Source organism: Stegodyphus dumicola, chromosome 6 (genome assembly GCF_044657685.1).
Source record: "Stegodyphus dumicola isolate Sdum_Otavi_A_Nest chromosome 6, ASM4465768v1".
Classification (NCBI taxonomy): Eukaryota; Metazoa; Arthropoda; class Arachnida; order Araneae; family Eresidae; genus Stegodyphus; species Stegodyphus dumicola.
In genome coordinates, this window is record NC_140773.1 from 129612580 (window position 1) to 129637822 (window position 25243).

The window sequence follows — 25243 nt, forward strand, 5'->3', positions numbered from 1 at the left end:
GCTGGCTGTAATCACTCGTATGTTTACCTTGAACGCGTTGGATAATACAGTTTCTTGGAATAGTGATATTGATTCCAGCAAGATACGTGTAGGCCTATCAGACAAATCTCATTGATGGAGGATTAAAAAAATTCTCGTTCGCATTTTCAACATCCGGTATCTCCAAGGTCCCACATTTTCATCCATTACATATTTCTCATATATGCTGTTGAACAAAATACAGTAAAACAAACAGATATCCAGGGCAAAGTTATAAACAATATAGAATTAAACCTGTTTTTATTTCATGTACCAGCTTTTGAGTATTCAGTAGATTCGGTGGGTTGCATGAGTCGGTCATCATTCCATGATAGCACAGAACAGGTAATGTACTAGACAAAATTATTTGAGGCTTAATTATTCATTTCAGTATATTACGTAAAAATACTTCACATAAATGCAGTAGTAAAAGTATTTGTTTTAGTACACCTTATTATAGTATATTGTTTATACTTGCAGCAAATATATTTATTTAATTTTTTGTTGTTTTGATCTATATCTTAAATAGTAAGATCAAGCACAACTCAAAAAATGGCATGAATTATTAAGAGTGAACTATCATTACGAACACAGTTCGTAAACAAAGAAATCCTGGTTAGCTCCAAAGCAATGGAAAATAATTACCATGAGCAAATGAGATAATCACCAAGAGAAAAATAATGGCGGTTATCTTATGGTCTCAGCTAATTTTCATGGTCAAATAATCACCATGAGAAAATTGTACTAAAGTGTGTACGGAAGACAATCACTATGAGAAGATGGACTATAAGAACTAGTCATTCAGCAATAAACAAATGACATAAATTTACCACATTTAAAGATTCTGATTTCAACGTGTATATGACGAGCAGTAGTCAAAAAAGGGGTTATATGAATAAAGATAATTATTTTTTAAATTTATTTCTTAATTAAGATGTCTTTGAAAATTTTAAGTACTTTATATGCAATGATAACTAAAGAGATGTATACATTTTCTTAGATAAGACATTCATATAATACTTACATTTTTGAGTGTTGTTGTTCTGTAGTCTAAATATTAATTTCTGCGGTTTGGATTTAATATTTTAACAGTGGCAATTATTTTAAATACTGAATTTATTTTCATACATAAATTCCTTTATTATACACATTCTGCTTCTCTAATACCACTATTATAATGTTCAGAATTATCAGATTAAATTAATTTCACATGTAGTGCGCATATATATTATAAATTTCTGACATTTATTTTGTATTGCATTTTGTTTCTGCTGTTAACTGCAATTTCACCACTTTATGACCTACAAAGTGTGTACCATGAATCATACACAAGTCAGTTATAACACATACCAAACAAATAAGAAAAAGCGCAATGGCCATGCAAAGGGAAAAAAATGGGTGAAATGTTTTTCATATATAAATAATTTAAAAATTTGAAAATTAAAATAAAAGCGAAAAGGGCTCAAAATTTTAGTCTCTTCAGTCCCTAAAAGTTCAGAAAAAAAATCCTTGTTAAGCTACAGACAAGTCTTTTAATGTGGCCTAAAGTACCTTTCCTTGCTGGTTACGACGAACACAGTCAAAAAGAATATGATTACCATCCTCACCGTCGCTACTTTAGTTGCTCAAAGCACTTGAAGGTAGTCTAAATCGCGTTAACTAGCACTTAAAACGGCCATATCCTAACAAAAATTGTCGAAAATTGGAACTGGAACTGGTCATTAAAATGGCAAATTAATGAAAATAAATTTAAATAATTAAAACAAGTAAATAATTTTTGATTCCCTAAAACGATCCCGACCATTCAAGAGGAAGTGGAATCGCTGTATGCAATCAGCAAAAAAATCATAAGGATCGCGTTTCGTCCTTTCGCATTTATGAACAAAATCGCATTCCAATTTTAAAATTCCATATAATCTGAATTTAAATCATTCAAACATGTGAAATAATTCATCGACGTAATAATACTCGTATACAATTAATTACAGTTAATATAAAAATAAACAGAAGAACAGTGCTTGAAATTCAGAATAAATGAAAAAATATATGAAAAATTGTATTAAAATTAAGAAGCAAATGAAGTGAAAGAAATGTGTAAAGAAAAATCTAATAAACATTGGGTTTTTTTCATATTAATAGGCCGAAATTAGTTGAAAACTTTACTTACATTTTACTCTAACCAAACGCGATTACTATATATATTAATATATGCAGTCTAGTACACATTACAAATTATTTTTACATTTTTAACTTTTAGTTAAGAACTACATCTGATTGAATAAATTGTATATTTAAACCTGTTAGATAATTTTCCGTGCTTGATATGTTCACCTGTATTCAATTTTTAAAATCTTATTCTTAATTTTAATACACTATCACATTGTAATGAACTTTTGGCCTCAATCTAAATAATATTTTCATTCCTTTTATAGCAACAATGATTGGATTTCGGATTTAAAACTTATACCCTTACTTCTTTCACCTATATAAGGTATGTTCTTTTTTCATTTTCGTATATAAAAAGATTCAATTCTTTCACATGGATCCCATGGAATAACAGATATCAGGTATTGCTATTCACAAAGGCATTTCTTAAAAATGATTTCCCTTAGCTCTGTGAGAAAAAGGTATATCCATACTCTAAGCAAGCAAAAATGAGCTTGTGGGGAGGCAAAGCAAAAAACAGAAATAAATCGAAAACAGATAGCACAAAAGCGATTTGTTGAGAGATGAATACGGTATTACATATGAAAATCGGGTTTGACAGCAACATTTGCTCTCGGATTCGCTTTTTAATGCCTTTGAGCCCGATTATGATAAGATCAAAAAGCCATTTCCGTTTTGCGAGTTCTTTTTTCTCCCCTTTGCACTTTTCCTTCTCTACAAAATAGGCTCCATCTTGGGAAGATCGTATTTGTGCTTGTAAACGGGAATTGCTGATATTCCTCAGGAAAAAAGAAAGAGTATTGCAAATATGTTTATGCCCTTAGCTCTGCGGTGTTTCCTTTTCAACCAGTTTTTCTCAAAGTTGTATTACACCGTTTGCACATATTTGCCTCCTTGCATTATTCATTGCGATTGTTGACGCATTCATATTTACGTTGAATATTGACTATTTTTGGATTTTACAAACTGTCAGCAAAGCAATGTATGCCTTTTCAAAGAGATGTTTAACACTATGATATATATCTGAGATCTCAAGCACGTGCTTTTGTGTTACTGAAACGGTAAACCGATATAATGAGACATCAGTAATCGGTAGTTAAATTTAAAGATATTGTTGCCTGCTTACGGGTTCGTTACGAAATAAATGCACAAGTCCGATCAAAAATGAACAAATATTTATTATTTATTTATTATTTTTTATTTATACCAGGGCTATTTGCCTGAGGGAAGGGATGCTTTTTAGAGACATTAGGGTTTTTTTGGAAGCACGAGACTTGAAAAATGAGCAACTCCTTGGCCTGGAATCGAACCACGGAAATCTCGAATATGCGCCTATCGTGTTACCACTACACGACGAAGATTCTTGAATTCTTGATTCTTGAATCTTGAGGCCTACTAGCAGCTGAGCGGTAAACTCGCTGAACGCTGGTAGTTTGAACCAGGTTCAATCTAGGCGAACGGGGCCGACTACATAGGCATTTTTGTGGTTTTCACCATTTGTGACGTGTATACGAGCAAATTTTCTTTACAAAGTCCTTCACTAACGCATCTGTGAGGCAGATAACCATTGAGTGCTTTACCACTAGTAAGCAAACCAAACGGAACCATCCTCCCAAAAATTTCAATGTAATTTTCCTTTATTTTTGATCCTAGAAAAAGTTATGAAATGGCTTATTAATTTAAACATTTTAATAAACTTCTTATATAAAGAAGATTTTATTTTTTTTAATTTTCCAATAATTTGAGCTTCATATTTATTTTTAAAGCAATAAAACTTCAACACCTTCTAATAATATTCATTCTAAATAATTTCTATTATTCCAACTAAATAAAATGCTACAATTTTACTAATCTTAATCATTGCCTTAATATCCATTAAGTTTCTCAAAAATGTTAAACAGATACCCAATTTTACTGGTACTAGATATCACCTCTTTCCAGCTCTATCTGAATGTCGAAATTTCAGACAGAATTAAACGCATCACTTCATATTAAATACAGATATTAACTTTCTTCCCAGTTTTCAGATTTCTGGCTAAATTACAGGAAATTCTTTCTGCGTGGAAAGAAATGGTTCAATGTAAAGATGTATCAGTTTTAATCTCTCATTACTTTTCACTACTTTCTTAAAACTTTTAACACTTCATAAAGTAATTTACAGGCCTTTTCAAAATTTTCTTCATTATAATGCTCGAGTCTGGAGCACCTTTCTAAGGAAAACGCTAAATTTTCATTCTCTAACATAATCTCTAATTAGGAAGGTTCAAAGCTGCTTTACGTTTGAATGCCTTTCTTCCGTAAACGACACAAACTGCGCACGGCATAAGCGACTAAATCGCGTAGTGCCTAATCCAATTATGTTCTCATCAACATGATGAAAAGCTATGCCACGCCCAAACTTCCTCTTTGCTTTGGCTGCAGAAGGAACTGTCAGAGAATGTCATTTCTAATAGAGCAATCTGCTATGCTTCTAACCGAAACTACAAAGCTTTCGTATAAATCTGATGTCTGGTTGGAGTGAAGTTTACGTGTGTTGATTAAAAAATTAGCTAGTTGAAGTTCATTAACTAAGAGCTCAAAATGAATAGCAATAAATGAATAGCAATAAATGATTAAATATTCATTTAAATCAATAAAATATATGCTACGGAGGGAATTCAATCTGTTATATATATCTATTTCTCTGTGTATATGTGCAATAACATTTAGAACGTTAAAGTTTCTGTTTTAATTAAGAAGCAGTTACCGGATCAACAGAATATTATATCACTATCTTTTAATTATCTACTTGAAGAAATATGAGACTCAAAAGAAGTGAATTATAGTTTCAGTTTTTTACAACCTATACGCTATGTGTTTACTAAATGAATCAGGACGTTAGAAAAAGCAAGTATTACTTAAAGAGAGTGTAATTAAGCAGTTTTCGTTTGTAGAGTCATTAGGTCTTTTTGAAGCAGGAGATGTGAAAATATGCAGTGTCCTTGCCAGGACTCGAACCCTAAAACTCTCAAATACAAGTGGAGTACATTTCCAATTACACCACGAAATCATGAGGAAAGGAGGAAGAAAATATTTTACATACTCCCTCTTTTAAAGGGCGCTTGCGGATGAGGGGATCCAGTCGCCAAATCCTGGTGGTGACAAATTATTAGCCCACCATCTTTTAGTTTGGGGGGGGCCACTGCAGAGACGTTTAGAATTTTCATTTAGAATGTCAGGAAACCCGAATAATATGCAGTGCTCTCGCTAAGACCACTCGATTAGCAGGCGTTAGGGATCAGCTTTCTGTATTTCTGTACTCAGTATCATGTTAGTTTTTCAGTTTTATACTTATGTATGTATTATACTGTCTGCAAGTACTACGAAAGAAAATGTAGGTGCATGGTTCAATTTGTAAAACAACTACAGTTTAAGTTTGCGCAAAGAACTAAATTATGCAGGAATTTGTTATCTTAGTGATAACAGGTACACAATCTTTTAAATTTTCCTACATAAGAGTCAGGCACATGGAAAGTAATCTGCGTTAAATTATGTTTGGGCGCTAGGATTTTTTTTAAATCATTTTTTAATCTCTCTCTATCTCTCTTTTTTAAAGTTTACTATGTGCAATAATTTAATAGGTTACATCGCTCCTCCATGCAAGACCAACGACTTTACAAAAGCACCATAAATAAATAACAGTTGTGTCAGGATTAGCACCCGCATGTACACACTTAGCAGGTCCACAAAATCCACGGCAGTTAAATTTTCAGGCAGAGTCCGTCTATATTTACTTTATCTAACATAAGTGTATGTCTATTCCATCAGCGATTTTTAACAGTCTTTTGATTGCTTCTTTGCTTAATTTTAAGTAGTTCCTAACATGATACTCTTTTCCCGCACAACAACTTCCAAGCTACATGTAGACTTTATGAGGCTCTTAGCCGTCTATTCGGCTGCGTTCCCGGAGCCAGGGTGGAGCAGAGAGTAGATGGTTTCTGCCAGGAAGATATCACACTGTGAGGCTAAGGCCAGGTCAGTGGTCTTCCTTGGTGGCGCTCACTCACTCACCTCTCGATTACGTTCTCGAGCATGCTTCCAGTTACGCCACGAAGGCATGCGGAAGAGAGAGAGGAAATACTTTATAATAGTCTATAACTAGAGGGGTAGTATTATTAAATAATACTATTTCCTAGGAGTGATATCAACTTGCATGGTTTGGCACTTTACCAAATACAGAAATATGTTTTACATATTTATTACGTGCAGACGTCAGTAGATAAAGAGAAATTTGCTACAGTCAGAATTGACGTAAGTTAGTAATTTTAGTAAAAGGATAACTATACTTTACTATGAATTCAACTTTTTGGCTGAAGTAAACAGAGAAAGTTATCTAGTAATATTATATTTCGATGCAACATCAAAGAGAAAATTTCTTAGTTAAAGATGAGATTAATATTACGTATGTACATTTAATGCATTCTGATTGCAAGCCAGAACGTATGAACCGGTATGTGAATGTTAATCCTCTAAGACGAATGTCAGACTTTGCTCAGTGAGACATTGTCTCCACTTTACACTTTGCACCACTGAGAGGGCTTCCGCCATAAGATGATACCTAACTGAAAAGGCTTACCCGGTGGAAATCATATATTGAGAAGTTCCTTATTTCAATGGATAATTTTACATGACAGTGATATTTCACATGACTTTTACATCACAGTGTAAGTTATTAACTGTCTTCTCTGCATTTACATGTTAAGTTCAGCGTAATTTTGAAATACATTTCAATTTGATATTAATAAATTTCAATAGTTCAAGATTCAGTAAAAATTGTACAGTTGAATAAAGTTTAATAGATCATTAAGTTTGTGAGATATAAAGTTCTGAAGTTCTAAGTTCTTTTGATCGAAGATTTCATACGTAGAAGTTCGATGTTTCAGATCATCGTAATTTCAGAGGGGTCTTGGTTGATTGATATAAAACAAATCAATTCTAGTTTCGATTTGGATCTAGCCCGATATATGAATTAAATAATAACAATATTCATAAAGAAATGTGTTGATGAAAATAACATTGACTCCACTGATGGTCGGCGGCTGTCGAAGGAGATATTAGATTTTCTTCTGTCGCAGCGTTGTTTTTGACTGAAGGTATTGCATTACATTTCAGCATTGAACTGGTAAATAAGGTTATTTGTTCAATAGTTGATTAGGAAGCGATAGATCACTGCTTCAATCCGGGAAATATTTGAATGGAAACACGGTTTACCACTCGTCTGAGTACTTACTGAATCTTACCTAGATGGAGTGGAACATAACTCTACTGAAATAAGTAAACTCGTTCAGCATGTAAAAAAATCATAACAAACTGTAAATGACACAGTAAAAAAGTAGATATTCGATTGCTGCCCTTGAATCTTTATGTGAAAAAAATAAGATTTTTTTTCCTTTAATTATACACTTTGTCACAAAAATCTGAAATTATTTTTTCCTACCTCTTCCTTTATTCATTGTACTGGCTGAGATCTGTGTTCTCAGAGTTTCTTCTGTGGGGATTTAATACCGCAAACCAGGTTTTCTATTTAAGATTTATTGTCATTGAACGACATTTAAAACTGGATTAAACGCAGCTAAAAGAAATGAAAATCAGTTTAAACAAAACTCAAATGAACGTGAAATAATTAAATTCCTCATACTAAACTTATACCTTGAAGATTAAAACTGCATTATTCTTAATTAAAGTTTTACTCAAAATGTTTTAGCACTTAATATTATATAACAACATAATAACAAATTAAAAGCAGGCCCTTCAATTAGAACCATTCCAGTTCTCAAGAGAATAATGTTCTAGAAAATATGTAAGCCATTTACTTTAAAGTTGTACACTTCATTAGGCATTATAGAAAATTAGTCTCTTGTTATTTCAGACTCCTTATTCATTTCAACGAAATTAAACAATTGAGGACCAGGAAAGTAATGATCTTTTAAATGACCTTTAATTAATATTATACAGTGCCCGTGTCCTCTTTGAAATGCCATTTGTTTTGTTTAATAATATACCTAAAAATAATTTCTTTTAATACTTTAATTCTTATATATAGTACAATTCAATACAACTGTATTTTAGTTAATGTAAGCGGATTAGTGGTAATCATGAAGATGTTAACTAGTGAGTATTATCAGCATTTGCTCTTCACTTATTCTTTTGAATAACAGAGAGAACAATTGAGCTGAGCACAATATATATTTCTTTTACCGAAACAACTGGAATCATCGAACACGGACACTTTTTATATGCATTTTTGAAGACTTTGTGGACGTTTAGTAAAAATTTACAACTTCTTTTGAAGAACTATAGATGAAATGTATCTAATAAAATTAGCGTGCATCCCATAAAGGCTGCCCAGACTGCATAATGTTTAGGGGAGCCTACTGCGGTACCGAAGGGCAAAATTTTGCAAAATTTATACAAATTTTATAATTTTGTAACATTTCTTAAATGGATTTTTATAAGATATTATTATTAATGTTATTTTAAGAAAAGGTAAATTTGAATTAAATACAAATTATAGTACATTGTAATTCAAACAGAGCTGGCGAAAATGCGAAAGAAGGTATAAGCGACCAAAATAAACAATACCACATTTCGTAATTCAGTGTGAACGGAATGTATACGGACATAGGGCACCAAAGTAGTACAAAGGGCTAACACGGAAAAGATAAAAAGGTTCCGTTAGCAAAAATCTCTATTGTCCATGCGGATTTCAAGCGAAATGTGCCTCTACATTAACGCGGAATTCACCAGTATGTAATTTATCTGACAGAGTACACTAAAGTGGAACAGCTACTCAAAGGAGATACAAAGAACAATTCAAGTGTGCCGCTTTGAAGCAGCTCCATAGATAAAATGCGCAACGGTGAGTTTCAGTTCTTGTAGCGATGTATACCGCTCCAAAGCCGAACATGGAATGATTATTTACGCCAGAAAAACGTTTTGCCGTTAACAATGCCTTGTAGTACCTCGACTACTCTTTACCGACTATCCTCTACCCTCTCCCTTTGTGTTTTCGCCAGCTATTTTTAAATCATTCTACTTACTTATGTGTCTAGGCTATCTATCTGCATATATGTCTGCATATACAGGTGACAGGTGACGGAGGACGGGGACGCCTGGCGTATAACATAGGTAAACAGGCATATGTCCCACGTCCTCCACTATCTCGAAAAAGCAACTCGCTGGAGCCCCGTGAGGCTGCACCGGGAGTTTACATGGCCATACAGGTGCTAGATGTCGGGTAGTTTTTACATAGGACGTTGTTAATAACACAAAGTAACTTAAAAAAGAATATAAAGGATAGCATTAAAACACTAAAACACTCATATAAGTTGAAACACATAGATACAAAATTCAACGTAAAAGCATAAAAACACACTCGTTATTACGTAACATAAAGACAAAAACACACACGAGAATACATATCATGACACATAGAATACATATGGAAACACGTAGAGCACATAAATGCAAATGTTACACACAGAAGAAACATATGAGACATAGTAACGTGTGCGTAAAGCAGTAGCGCTGTGCGGAAATATGCTCAGTTCACATAATACATAATGTACATACTTTCATTAGGGGCTTCTGTTGCATGAATTACATATTTCGTTGCATACACTATATTCGCTATATTCGTGCATTGTACGGATATTATATATTTCGATTTACGATAACACATCATTCCATTGGGTGCCCAGTGCTTTACACTGATAAACATGTCAGTAACATTATTTCTGCAAGTTGGTGGCTATTGAAAGCGGATGTTAACACGAGGCTCGAAATTGAATGTGGAATGTGTATTACAGAATGTGTACATACTGCGAATATCTAATCGTTGAGTACATTGTCTGCAGTACCATGCTACTGTGGCTCGCAAATGTCTTGCCCTAGGGCGTTGATTTGCTGTACAACTGCGCAGATACTCCTTATAGCTGGCGGGTGTTTGATTATGAAACGATAGTAAAGTGTTCTATCATTCATTGGATGTGGTAAGTGGTGGTTTGTTGTTAGACCGCAGTCAAATAGGTAGTGCTCGGGAGAACCTAGCATGCCACAGACACAATTGTCAGATGCTGAGATGCCATGACGCATAAAATAAGATGGAAATGGGCCATGACCCGTTATGTACTGTGTCAGTGGGGCTATTGTTATAAGACGTTCCGTGTCTACCTTTGGTAGGAAGTTATACGTCCTTCTCCCTGTGTCGCAACTATTCCATTCTTCTTGCCACTTTTCTTTACAGATATTACGCAGAGTTTTTTTGAGGTGTGAGACGGGGGTAAGGGCTCTTATAGTTTGTGCGTGGATGTTGTTGGCAGCCTCATTAGCCAGACGGTCTGCGACGTCATTCCCTTCGTTGTCGGAGTGTCCTTTCACCCATACCATGTTAAAGCGGGCTTGATGATTATTGCGTAAAAGTTGCTGTATATCTATGATGATGGATGAAGTGTGGTGATGATCCCTGAGTGCGTGTAGCACTGACATGCTGTCCGTGTAAAAAGTCGCATTGGTAAGGGAAAGGTTGAGGGCATGTCGTAGCGCATTCAATATTGCTAGTGCCTCTGCTTGGAAGATACTATTGCTGTTAGTGAGATGTCCTTTCCATTCCTTTACTAGTGTGCCATGTTCGTAGTGAGCAAACGCGCAGCCCACTCCCTGATCATGTTTTGATCCATCAATGAACAGTTGTGTAATCGCAGAGGAAGTGTGTTGTCTGGAGAGCGATTGCTGATGTTGGATTTTGACATGGATCCCTCTACCTTTGATGGCAGGGTGGATGTGTTGCACACTGCCAGGGAGTTCATAGTCTGTTGTTCTGAACGTAATTCCTGCATATGTGGCTTCTTGTCTGTGATGGGTGATTCGTACATAGGTAGCCTCTGCCTCTGCCTTTATGTGTAATGGCAGCAGGCCTGCAAGTATCGTGGCGGCGTTGGACGCTGTTGTGCGATAACCTCCGCAGATGTTTAATGCAAACGGCCGTTGAATTGTGGTCAGTAGCTTGGTCTTTCGGCTGCTCATTGGTTGTGCCCATATGACTGCTGCGTAGAGAATTATTATCTCTGCCACTGTTAGATACAATAGTTTCCTGATATGGGGGTTTTGTCCCCAATTTCTCCCTTGAAATTGCCTGGCTTTCCTTGCGATGGTCGATGTTTTTGTACGTATTTCTTGGAGGTGCGGTAACCAGGTGAGTCTTTGATCCCAAGTGACTCCTAGATATTTAATCGTCTTCGTTATTTTTAAGTTCTTGCCCAGTAGCTTTATACATGGACGTCTTGTGGGATTTGTGCCAGGACGTGGAATTACGATGGCTGCGGACTTTTGTCGAGAGATGATTAACTTAAGTTTATTGCATAGGTCCGTGAATATTGAGCAGGTTTCTGTGGCATTCCGTTCCAGTTCATCTCTTGTGCGGCCAGACACCAGAAGAGCTACATCGTCGGCGTATGCTATGATATCTGTGTGCAAAGGCCATTCATGTTGTAGTATGGAGTTAAAGGTGATTATCCAGAGCAACGGACCGGCGCAAGAGCCTTGTGGACACCCTCTTTCCTGCCGCTTGATAGTGAGGCCATTGTTGTTGGCTACTATGAGGCTACGTGCATGTAGATAGTCCGTGATGATGTTAAAGATGTTTTTGGGACATTGTGCCTCTCTAAGTGCTTGCTTTATAGCAGGCCACCAGAGGGTGTCAAAGGCGCTTTGCAGGTCCAGGGATATGAATACCGTGTGAAGATTTCTGCCTCTATTTTGTTCTATGCTATCTTTAAGATGACTCAGGGCATGCGTGGTTGACAAGCCAGTTCGGAACCCGTATTGCCGTGGGCTGAGGAAGTTGGTCTGCTGGAGATGGAATTTAAGTCTGTTTACCAGTAATTTTTCATAAATTTTTCCCAGAGACGAAAGTAGGCAAATTGGCCGAAACGAGCTTGGGTCATCTGGGGATCTCTGCTTCTTCAGGAACAGGACCACTTCTCCTTTTTTGAAAGCAGTAGGGAAGATCTGGTATTTTAAGAGCTTGCCGAAATATTTCTCGAAGAAGGTAGGGCGGGATGTGTAAGCCACCTTTATTATTGCATAATCTAGACCGTCTAGTCCCGGAGCCTTTTTTATGGGAAGAAAACGGAAGATTTGCTGTATTTCAGCTGAGTCGAAGGTTATGTCGTCTGGTGTGTTAGGAATGGAATGGTTGTCCCGTATCTTCTGTTGTTCTGTTGAGTCATCATCCGGGTTATCTGCTAGGAAGATTGCATTAAGGATAGCAGATGCTGTGGTTTCTGCAAGATTGGTGTTGTCTGAGTTATTGGCTGATTGGGCATAAAGCTGGTCAGGCTTGTAAACTTTATTTGTAGCTAGTTTATGCAGGATTCCATAGACGTTGGTATTAGCTGTGCAAAATTTCCGCCAGCTATTGACTTTGGCTCGTAGTATGCATTTTTTATAATGCGCTCTTTCCCTGCGGAATGTGGTCAGCAATGCCATTTTGGTGGCTTCGTCCATTACACCTCGGAGACTCGGAGACTTAGGGCTCTGCACTTTTGCCGTAATTGGCGTAGTTCCTTAGTCCACCAGCATATGCCTTGTATGCGTTTAGCAGTGCGAGTCTTCAGGAGCTTGTCGCAAATACATCGCAATGTATTGAGGAGATGATCTGTATAAGTGTCTAATTCCTCTGGGCTGTTTATTTGGTCTATTACTTCTTCTTCACTCTGTAGGGTATCCGAGAAAGCCTTTGTTAATGCACGCAGTTTATTGCCTGGGATCTTGTAGCGCTTAAGGATAGTGATGTTTGTGTCGGTATTAATTGCAAAGTGGATATATTTATGATCAGAGCAACTCTCGTCGTCTCTGACCCTCCAATCTGTTATATTGTAAGACCCCGCTTAACGCTGTTTCGTTTAGCGCTGTTTCGGTTTAGCGCTCTTTTAATTCAACCCGGGGATTCCCCGAAATTGTGCGCAGCGCTAGGTTTCCAAATAACATATCCGAAACAGTGTACTTGTGTTTCTTGTTTGGTGCGGGGCTGTACGGACGCATTTTTATCATTTGAAACATTTGTTGACATTATTGTAAGTATAAATTTATTTAATGCTATAACGATACTTTACAGTGACAAATATTATGATCTTTAGTTTTTATCATGGGTGATAATAAAAAACAAGAAAAGAAATCAAGCAGAAAAAGCATTTCACTGGAAACCAGAATGCAAGTGATTAGAATATTAGATTCTGGTGAACGTCAGTCTCAAATTAGTGCTGCATTGGATTTGGCAACTTCAACAATAAGGACAATTCTTAAGAATAAAGAGCGTTCACCAGCTGCCGAGCGGTAAAGTCGCTGAACACTGGTAGTTCTGTCCGAGTTCGAATCCCGCGAACGGGCTGGCTGCATGGGCGTTTTCGTGGGCTTTCCCATGTGTAACGTATGTACTAGCCAGTTTCCCTTAGAAAGTCCTCCACGAACCCTCCCCTTAGGCAGATAGCCCTCGTGTGCTTTGCCATAATTAAATACACACACACACACTTAAGAATAAAGAAAAAATACTGTCATCGGCAACTGCAACTACGTCAAGCTCTGCAACTAGAATTACCCGTTCTAGAAATAACATTATGAACGAAATGGAAAAACGACTGTCTATATGGATTGACGACGAAATTGAACGCAATATGCCATTAAGCCAATCTATCATAATGCCTTCTTAACAAAAAGGCAGAAAATTGGAAACGCAGACTAGACTGAATGATCTGACTGAGAATTTTATTTGTTTTTATAAGTATATTAGTTTATATTGCTTTTATTTTTGTAAGAAATAAATGTTTGGTTTTATTTTTATTAAAAAAAACATTATTAAATTTAATACGTAACCAATTTTCTGTCCATCTTCCCCTAACCCCATTATTTACATGTTAAGATAGCCTCGTTTAGCGCTGTTTCTCATTACGCTCTACTTTGATGGAACGTATCCCCCCGCGTTAAGCGGGGTCTTACTGTATATATCTTTCTGTCTGTCTTTCTTTATACATGCACATATTTATTTATTTATTAGCCCAAAGGGCGTTAACCCAGAAGGACTATTAATTTCATTTCGGCATTTTGTGTCGAAAACTTTAAATGTCCGTTTTACTTTTCAAATTGCTGTCACCAAATATTAGAGCCTTGTATTACATTTAAAGAAATTAAATAATGAAGATTCTGCATAAATGTATGTATAGTTCTCGCATTGCAATAAAACATCGGTACATAAAACCATCAGACTTTGAATAACGTTTTTCTACACCCGAATATGGGCATCTAAAAGCCCAAATTTAGAATTTGTTTTATTATCTATTTCCTGTTTTGTAAAGCTTTTAAAGTTTTTGATTAAGAAACTAAATTATTTCAAAGTGAGAAATGGCAACACTATAGGGGGGAAAATTATCTCTAGCGCGCGAGATTGTGTATCAGAAATTCTAATGATCCGTGCTTTTTAAGTTATTTTGCCATATTGCTGCTGAATTGAATTTTATGGTTTAAGTACGAAGAACATGATGTTTAATAAGTAAAGAAAACGCATAAAACCTTAAAAGGAATGGCCCCTTTAGGCGTTATATAAAATCTGAAATCTTTCAGATTTTTTTACTTTATTTATTTATATATTTATAAACGCAAACAAAATAGAATATATAACAAAATATTCATAACACTGTAAAAGAAATCAAAACCCAAACATAATCAAATAAATACAAATATTTGCGTAGTATTCAAAAGTGTATTAATGGAGTAGTAACAGATAATTACACAAACACACAGCTTTATACATATATATAAATTAATATTAGAATTAATAATTTTACAATAAGAATCAAAATAATTTCAAACTTTTTCCGCAATCTAAAAATTGTCTTCGAATACACATTTTTGAACCATTAAACGACGTTCATATATTGCATATAGATACTTAGGAAATTTGGATCACTAGGGTTTATAAAAAAGTGGAAAAATGCGAATTTCATTTTTTTTTTTTTTTAAGTTGTCTAACATCGGTTATTTCAGTATAATTTCATAGCAATAAGGTAACTGCAGTTTCCTAATGTTATCCACCAACTCAGAGCCCTAGATATTGAACCAAAAGGCTAAAAAATATCTTTCATGGCAACAAACTCGATTTTTCCGTTCTAAACGTCTGGAATGGGAGTTATTTAGATGGACCGATAAAGCGGAGTGGCTTCTCTTTTGCCGCTTTCTGGACCCCTGTAGCTCCGGTGAATAGAAGTAATCAAGGATAAATATCTCTGGCTCATGACGTCATCAGCAAATCGTTTTGTGAACCCTATACAGTAAACTAGTGTGCTGCTGGTGCTTTGTGAAACGCAAATCTGATTTCCGTTCTGATACTTTTGCAATACAATTTGGAATTTACTATAAGGGAGCTAAATTGAGTTTCACCGTAAAAGTGGAGATTATGTTCCATTCATAAATGGCAAATGATTACAACTATAGCTACTAAATGCACTATCCGCACTATCTGATTCTTGATTTAGATGCATTTAAAAACTTTCAACGTTGTAATTGAACTCACGAAGAGAAAATATATTGTTTAACTTCGCAAATAAAGTGGAATTTAGTCCTACTTTAGTACAGTTTCATATTTTCTGTGCGAAATATACATTAGTCATTTTTTACCGAATTTAATTTCGTATTTGTGTAATATTATACAAAAATTGGGAACTGTCCGAAAATGTCTAAGCAAGAATATATGTCAAGTTTATTTGCTACGTTTGTAAGCAAATATGTTCTAATAATGTTGAAAATTTTGCACTTTTGTGTGATTTCGGAAAACTCTTTTCTAAAGAGAAAACCAGTGATACCTTCTAGTTTCATTCTACTGATGAGAATTATCGTTTGAAGCTGATTTCAATAAGAATAAACGGAAAATGAACGTGAATTTTCAACAACGCATTAACGTTTTCATTTGAAAAATAAATAATGAAGCAACTTAAAAATTGCATTTAGTGACGTTTATGTATCTATTCCAGCTTGGTAGAAAGAATGAGACAAAACTGTCCGCGTAACAAATTGCAGTTTGAGATTCGAGGTGCAAAAGCGTATTTTCTAAATTGCTGTCAGCCTATCAGAATTTTCGTTTGACTCTTTCACAGAGAAGTTGCCTGAAGCGCATGTGCATTCAGATATCAGTAGGTCCCCGAACCCCGGAGTCCTTTTTCTACCTGATGCTTTCCCCCATCAGAAAGGGGCGCAGAAAGAGAAATTCTGTAATGCATTTAATTTTTCTATTGACATAGGACCCAAGTTTTTCAGTAAAACTACTTACATCATTCCCGTAAAAAATCGTAGAAATGACATAATTTGCATTTTGTTCTCTATTTTAATGATTTGCTTACGGAAACATCCTGAAATATTTTGCATATGCATAATTCACGAAAATACATTATTGATTATTAAAACAACGCAATTAGGAAGATTGATGTCTAAAATTATAATTCAAATTTTAAATTAGTGTTTGTTACAGAGTTAGTAGCATTTAAATGGTGAAGCAAAAAAAAAGTTTCGCTATTTTTTTGTTATCTCTTCTATGCCCAATTACTGGATCACCTCTTAATCTCCCATCATTATTCTTAATAACATCTGTAATAGAGATGTATGATTAACAATGACAGCGTTTCCTTTTCTGGAACTGAGAACTTATGGTGCTCTTTTACAATTCTTGCAAACTCATTTACAAATACATTATTAAAAGCTCTCCAAATGGCCTAATCGTGTATATATTAGTTAAAAATATTTATTATGATAGTTGTAAGTAGACACACATGCATTTTCAAACATATCAAGACACTTAAATTTGTTTATGCGTTAGAAGGAAAGGAATCATGGTATCAGCGGCAGGGTCATTATAATCAAGAAAATATCATTTACTTATGGACAATTTGGGAACTTTCTGTTTGAGAGCCGAACTCGTGGCCGCTTGGAGGGTTAATATTCAGCTGTTAAATTCTCAGTTTGGGTGAGAATGAAATTTTCTCGGACATTGATAATTAGAATCATTATACATCTATAATGATTTTTCATTTTTAATATATAATAAGCAAATGTTTATGTCTCCCGAAATAAATGTAGCAGTTATAAAATTTACTTGAACAGTTATACATTTGAATATTTTTAATGTATTTAAAGTATAATAATATTTAGATATTTGCACGTTGATTTTGGATAGCATAAGTTAATCTCATAACTAATACATGCACTGGTGTGTGATGTAGTTGCATCATCTAATAGCCAATCACGCATCAGCATGTGCTGAGGCACATATTTCCATATTAGGCCGTTTCTGTGAAATTTCTTTTACGTACCACGACAGAGTTGTGCTATTCGCAGTGCATGAGCCAATTACGATTACACTTTTCAAATTAGATAACACAAACCTTTCCCTCTTTCCCTCTTTCTAGTTGTGTATATGTATGAGAACTATTCAATGAAGAACCTTGTAAAAATTTCGTAACTACTCTAAGACGATTTTATTGAAACTTGTATTTGAAATTCGATTAATCTGTAACATAAACAAATGGGTCATTTCACTGTACATCTCTAATTGTCGAAATACTTTCGAAGATAAAAATTTGAGGAAAGAAATCTTTTAGTTCTAGTTCTTTCATGCATTAAAACTATTAATTTTTATAGGCAATTAAAATAACTACTTTAACTACATCAATTAAAATCAGTCTCGATTTATGTCCGACTTCACTGAGACAAATTCTTCTGACAGAAACCGAAAAGAAGCTTTCGTCAAATAATTAAATTCCAAGACTTAGCGCAGTTTAAGAAGTAAACACTTTAAATTAAAACAAGAAGCTATCTACTGTTTTTTTAGGACTAAAAGTTTCTTAATACCACCTCGTTAGAGAAAATTAGAAATAACACTCATTTTAACAACATTTACCTAATAAACAGCTCTGTCGTCAGAAACAGTGTGAGCTAAGGGATTCCATTAGAGCCAGCTTTAATTATTCAGAGGACAGTACGGAAGTTAAGAGTTTTAATGGACCAATTTGATTTTAAACCATTTCTCTTCTCTCTCGAGTATTCGTACAATTCCGAAAATGAGCCTGTCCCTTACAAAATCCGTCTAATTTTACGCCACGTTAATTGGTCGGACTCGAGCGACTTTGGTCACTGATTAACGGGGTGACGGATTGTCTACGTTACACATCGGAGCAGTTTTGGTATGCGAACCTGTATATATTCTGGACACGTGAATTTAGCTTATACCTGACTCTGAAAGCTCTGAATATCGGTCACAACTGCATGCTTACATTGGAAGGATATTAAATGTCACTATTTAAATATGTCTGTAGTATTTAGGAAGTATTTATATGTTAAATCTGAAGCTGTTAAATATATCTGATATACATATATATTTTATATACATATTTCTGTATTCAGTCTGAAGTCTACCAAAATAGCATTATAATTAAGCCACATGTTAATATAATTTTACTTCCTGCATCTTATGAAGCGTTAGTTGGTTATTTTAATAAAGTGAAATATATCTACAGTGATTTTTTCATGCTATAGTGCAAATATCAAGTAATAGCAAAGTAAGTCCAACAAGGGTTACATTAGCTTTTATTCCAATTAAAATAAATGAACAGGTGATGCTTTTCGGGCTTACTAAGCCTCCACTTAGGCTTTTACTCAAGATAGAAAATATAAAACTTATCTAATGCTAACTAAAACAAACCAGCCAAAACTGCACAGGATAAACTAACAGATTTGGCCCTTATTTAAAAGATCACCGGCGTATACTAGCAGCCACGTAATAATATGGCTGAGGGAGAACAACACTAATATTAGGCAATAAAGTGGCCAAAACGCAGAACTCGCTCTACGCTCTTCTGTACCATTTTGAAGTGATAAAGACTTCAGCTTAAATACTCGTTTCTACATCATTTACATAAATAGAAATCCTATAAACGCATTTTGGCAAGAGAAAGTAGGTAGGAAACTGGAAATTAAGAGAATGGCTTGTTCCAATATAACAGTAAGTATTAGAAATATAGCTTATTCCAATATAGTAATAAGTATTAGGAATATATAGTAAACGCTACAGTCACATCTAGTGTAAAAGTCAAATTATTTTTCAAAATAGATTTTATCAGTTTTGATTTTTAGATATCACAACTTCTTTGCTCAAATTATTCAAAAAATTATCAGTAATAAGGACATTATTTAAGCATACCAAATTTAAATATTTCATACGTTTTTTTAAAAAAATGCGACATTTTTCATTAATTGAATATTTTGTTAAACTGGCAAATATAACTGAGAAATGGGACAAAAATTAAAAAAAAAAAAAAAAAAATTTAAAACTGCGTTGAATAGAAAATATTTTAAAATACTGCCTAAAACATTAATTCATAGCGTAAATTTATTATTAGCAGCATAGTTTTATTATCACACATTTCAACCTGTTTCAGAGAGAGTAATGCATTCGTAATCTGTGAATCAGTCTTAATGAGGTGGAAGCAATTCGAAAATACATCTCGTGGTCACTGATGCACTGTTTACAATGCATCTGAGAGCCCGCGAATGAAACACATCTTAACCTGTGAATGAATATGTATTCATCATGTGATGCCGTTGTCTGCGATGTATCTCGTAACTTACGAATAAAATAAATTTCTGCGTTATAAGTGTGATAACAGAAAGACAAAACAAATTATAAAACATTTCTAATGATTGTTTTATCCATCTAGCTACCTATATTTTTAACTCTCGCCCCGTTGATTGAAGAACAACTGAGGGAAGTAATGTTTGTCTGTGAATATTCATTTAGGCAGTAAGATATCTTTTTGAAATCGAATAATTCATTTTTTGGAAATTAGTTGCTTCACATTTATTTTAATTCATTTTAAATTAACCAAACCCTCTCTTCACTTTTTTAAATATCAATCAAACCCTCTCGCTTATTGCGTAGTTCCGTATTCAGTATATCACAGTCTCCTCAGTTGAAAAAATTATAGTATTCAGAAAAATTATAAATTTAAATGCTTTACACAATCTCAAAAAAATTCCGAAGTGCTTTTAAAATAATTTAAAAAATACAATAATACTGTGCGTTTTATTCATTAAAGAATTTCTTTTAAATTATGTCCCTTTATGACTGCAAACTCATGTCGGATATTAAGATCTTTAATCTTCGGGAAACATTAAAAGAAAGATCACGGTCTTATTTTAAATGAGATAGAATATCTAGTAAGATGTTCTGAATTGACATTTATTTTAACATATAATAAAGTACTTATTTTACTGTTAGCAACGTATGAGACCTATTTTGACACTGAGGATATAAACTGTCCTCGTTAAATATTTTAACACAAGCTGAATATCTAGCTCAGCTCCTTTTGCATTTAAATAGCTTAATATAATTTGGGAGTGAATAAAATGCAGCTTGTTGAATATTTTTCTTTCTTTTTTAAATTAAAAACACAAAGAATTTTCCATGTACAACAAAGTATCACATGGTACTTACGGAAGTCAGTATGAAAAAGATACAAAATAATAAACAGGAAAGGAAAAATTTGAAACAAAATTATGAAAGAATTGAAAATATTTACAATAAGTTGGCAAAAACAGTCAAAGAAAATTCTGTCAAAAATAAGCTGAGTCCAGAAAAACGTTTCATGAAATTTTGTTTTGACACTTTTCCTTATCACATTAAAATTTAATACATACATACATAATTACATATGTATAATAAAAATTAGGTAAAACAAAATCACATCTTACATTAGCAATAGCCCTTTACTTACTGAAGCAGTCATAAGTTAAAAATATTTACAGAATTCACTTGAAATCTCAAACAGATTTATTTTCAACTGATTCAGCCAAGATTCAAAGTATAATGCACAATTTTTCAAGTTCAAAAGTAATTTTTTAATGTAGCTTAGGCATGGTAAAATTAATAACATTTATTCACTTAAACTATTATTATTTAGACGGCTGTTTAGTTTTAGTGTTTCGTGAATTGTCTCTCATACCGCGTTCTTTCCCTCCTCTTGATGAAGACTGGATTGAGGCTCTTTTTTATTTATTTTACTCGTAAAGGATTGCGAGATTTTGTACGATTATCATACGCAGTTTCACTTGTTAATAGCAAGTAATTTCAATAAATCTTAGATAAGAAGTATTCGCCATTAAATTCGAACTTGCGCAGTGCAAACATGATTTCTCCATAGAAATTTGTACACCCGTAATTTATTGCTTATTCAAAGTATCTCGACAAGATTTTAACGCCAGCGATATACATTTTCTACCCAAATTCCATTCTAATGAGACTAAAGTTTGATATTGCTGTTCAGATACTCAATCTAAACAGCCTTCCTTCTATTATACTCATATTATTATCCTCTTGCACTTGACCTGCACTTTAAGATATTACGAGAACAGTTTGGTTGAGGGAAGAATGACGGCATTAGGAGGGGGATACACTAACGATCGAGCATCACTCGAAGTAATAACTGTCGCTCGAAGTGCGTTGGGAATTGACATCAATATACTTTTAAGCACAGAGATCAGTACTGGGGCGTAATATCCGGTGATGAAGGTGAATTCCCGTTTAACAATTTCTAAATTTAAAACGAATTGGGCAGCATTCTTCATTTCAAGTTCCAAGCTATACTCAGCGATTGTTAAAGTGATTGATGGAGGAGTAGGATTCGAGAAATGTTTACTTTGATCGATAACGCACCGTATTTCATCTTTGTGAAGATGAGGGGTATGGAATGGTTCTGGAAAGTAATGTTGCATAAATTATCTTAATTGCACTTTCTCCTATAGATTCATAGCGTATTCCTAACCATAAACCATTCAATGAAACATTTAACAATAAATCTATCTCTCCAGTGATCTACATACCTATATCTTTTTATAAGGTTAAGAAAAAAAATAATCTTTCAGAACTATACTTATGTAAACATACAGAAGCACGCATATATACTCCTACATTATTCTATATACATCTATGTACGCATAGAATATTCTGTATACGTATATGTACGTATACAGTATAATGTGTAACTCATACAGAAAATGTATATCGCCTTCAACCCGAAACTATATTTTTTCTTATATCTTTCAAAAATTACAATTAAGCCAGGCTATGATTAAAATGTTCAGCTGAGATCACTATCAGAATACAAAATTTGTTAAATGCACAAGCTGTATTTAATTATTTTGATATTCCCAGATTAACTTAGGTTAATTAAGAACTTTATGGTTAAATTGAAAATAAAACCGGAAATAATGCTAAAATGTGATGATAAAAATTACAGAAATTTTTCGAAATAAAAGGAAACTTTGCCTTACAATTATATAAAAATTCATCAAAAGACTTTATATATTTAAGACTTTATATTTTTAAGACTTTATATATTTTCATCTTCATTTTTTAACAAGCAAATTTACATGTTTGGGAATGTTAGAGATTTTCTAGCGTTCTCGATGTAAGCAATTACGCGTTTTGAATTCCAGTGTTTCATCTGCTTAAATTGGCCCACCAGCGGCCGAGCGGTAAAGACGCTGAACACTGGTAGTTCGGTCTGAGGTTCGAATCCCGCGAACGGGCTAGCTGCATGGGCGTTTTCGTGGTTTTCCCCACGTGTAATGTGTACAGAGCGAGTTTTCCTTAGTAAGTCCTCCACGAAGGCATCCCTCCCTTTAGGCAGATAGCCCTAGTGTGCTTTGCCATAATTAAATAATCCAATCCAATCAATCTGTTTAAATTACAAAAATAATTGGTTTTACCGGCATTTACACATTCCTAAATTACAAAAATAATTGGTTTTACCGGCATTTACACATTCCTAAATTACAATTTTACCGGCATTTACACATTCCTAAAGCAGAAAACAAAGCGCAATACATATATCATTTTCAAATATTTATTTTTCGTTTTTTAACCATTTGAAAGTTAATTTTTTTTTGACACGCATAACCTGTTCAAAATTTCAACCTCTTTTAAAATGATTACTACAGATACATGCAGAAGTAAATGTTTCGGAAATTAAGTAAAATGACGGATGTGTAATACTGGTAATTCAGTAAGGTTTCTTCTTTAAAAGAAATCCACTCAATGAAATATTGTTTGTCTGCTTTCTATAAATCATTGACCGTCGCAAAATTTCTACTCCCCCTCCCCCAATTATAAAAGAAAAAATATGATGTAGGCATTACATGACTTCCTTGTATGGCTTATTAAATTATGCATATTTTTGCTGCATTTCATTTAAACTTATTTCTCCAAATTATTTTAATCAGTCAATGAAGGCAAACTGAAAATCATTAAAAATTGAAAATTTTGAAATTAAATATCCCACTAATTTTTTTTTTTTTTCTTACGGCATTCAAACTTCATTTAATTAATTTTTTTTTATAATGAGAATAAAACATTACCTACTATGAGTATAGAAACCTTGAGATCATATGAAAAGTTAGATTTCGTTATTTGTCAATTTTTTTTTTAATTTGCCAAATGCCAAAAATTAATATTTTCGTATTTGGAATACTTCTGCAATTGCAAGTGCATGGCTACCACCGATGATTGCGAAAATAAAGCCGGGTAAGACTTTTGAGCGGCTTAAGGGGGTATATATATATATATATACCCCCTTAAGATGGTACAAAAGAGTGTATATATATATATATATATATATACACTCTTTTGAAAAAAAAAAAAAAAAAAAAAAAAACGAAGCATTATGAAGGAAACGGTTGTTTTCGATGAAATTAAACATGTGTATAGCTCATACACAGATAATAAAATGGTTAAAAATCAACATAATAGTACCTGTTCATGGCTCAAAATCACCCATTGAGTGCTCAAATTAGTAGTTGGTGGAACAACCACTGGCGGCAATGCATGTTTGAATTCATCGAGGCAAGGAGTGGCAGAGGTTCCTAATGTCATCCTGCGACACATTCTGCCAGGCATTCATGAGTTGTCGCTCCAGGTCTGCGATATTTTTTGGTGCCCGAATCTGGAAGCCCATCATGTCCCAGACAGGCTCGATTGGTGAAAGGTCTGGTGACCTTGCTTTCCAAGGAAGAGTATCAACCGCACGGAGACAGTCCAGAGATATGCGAGCGGTATGTGGCCTTGCATTATATTGTTGGAAAATTTCCCTAGGATGATGTTCCATGAAGGATAATGCAACCGGCCGCAGGATGGTATCAACATATCGTTTAGCTGTTAAAGATGTACGGAGGATGACTAAAGATGACTAGCTGTCATAAGAAATAGCGCCCCACACCATCACTCCAGGGGTTAGGGATGTATGCTTTTGTAAAACAAAGGCTAATTGGGACCGCTGGCCGCGTCCTCTCCAGACACGAACACGGTGGTCATCTGCTTGAAGAGTAAAGCGGGATTCATCGCTGAACACTATACGATGCCAGTCTGAATGCAGCCGTGATGATCGGCTGCGACACCACTCCAGACGACTCTGCCGATGTTGTGACGTCTTAAAATCTCTGCGAGTCCTCTGTGAGCGTAACCTCACTTCAGACAAGCGCCGTGAGATGGTGGACGGAGCCAGGAGAGGTATAGAAATGGCTGTAGTGCGTTGAATAGATACAATGACATCGTTAGATACGACAATGATACCGTTAGGACAGTTCGGGCCTGGCGAACAGTCATCCTATCTTGCATCGCATTTGTGATACTTGGCCTTCCAGAACCTTCATTTCGTCGGCAGTTTCCTTTTAGCAAACATTTCTGCCAACATCTTTGCACATCAGTGTCTGTACGCTGCAGGTGGTGGCCTATTGTTCGGTATGACCCAGCTTCACGCAACTCTACAATGCAACCACGTTCAAAGTCGTTTAGTTGTCTGTAAGATTTTCGATATCGTCGTAATGGCATCTTTAGTTGCTTGTTTACGGCATTACAATGGCAGTAACAAAAAACAAAAAAAAAAAAAAAATTGTTACTGGTTTTGTACTTTCAGAATCACGCACTAAA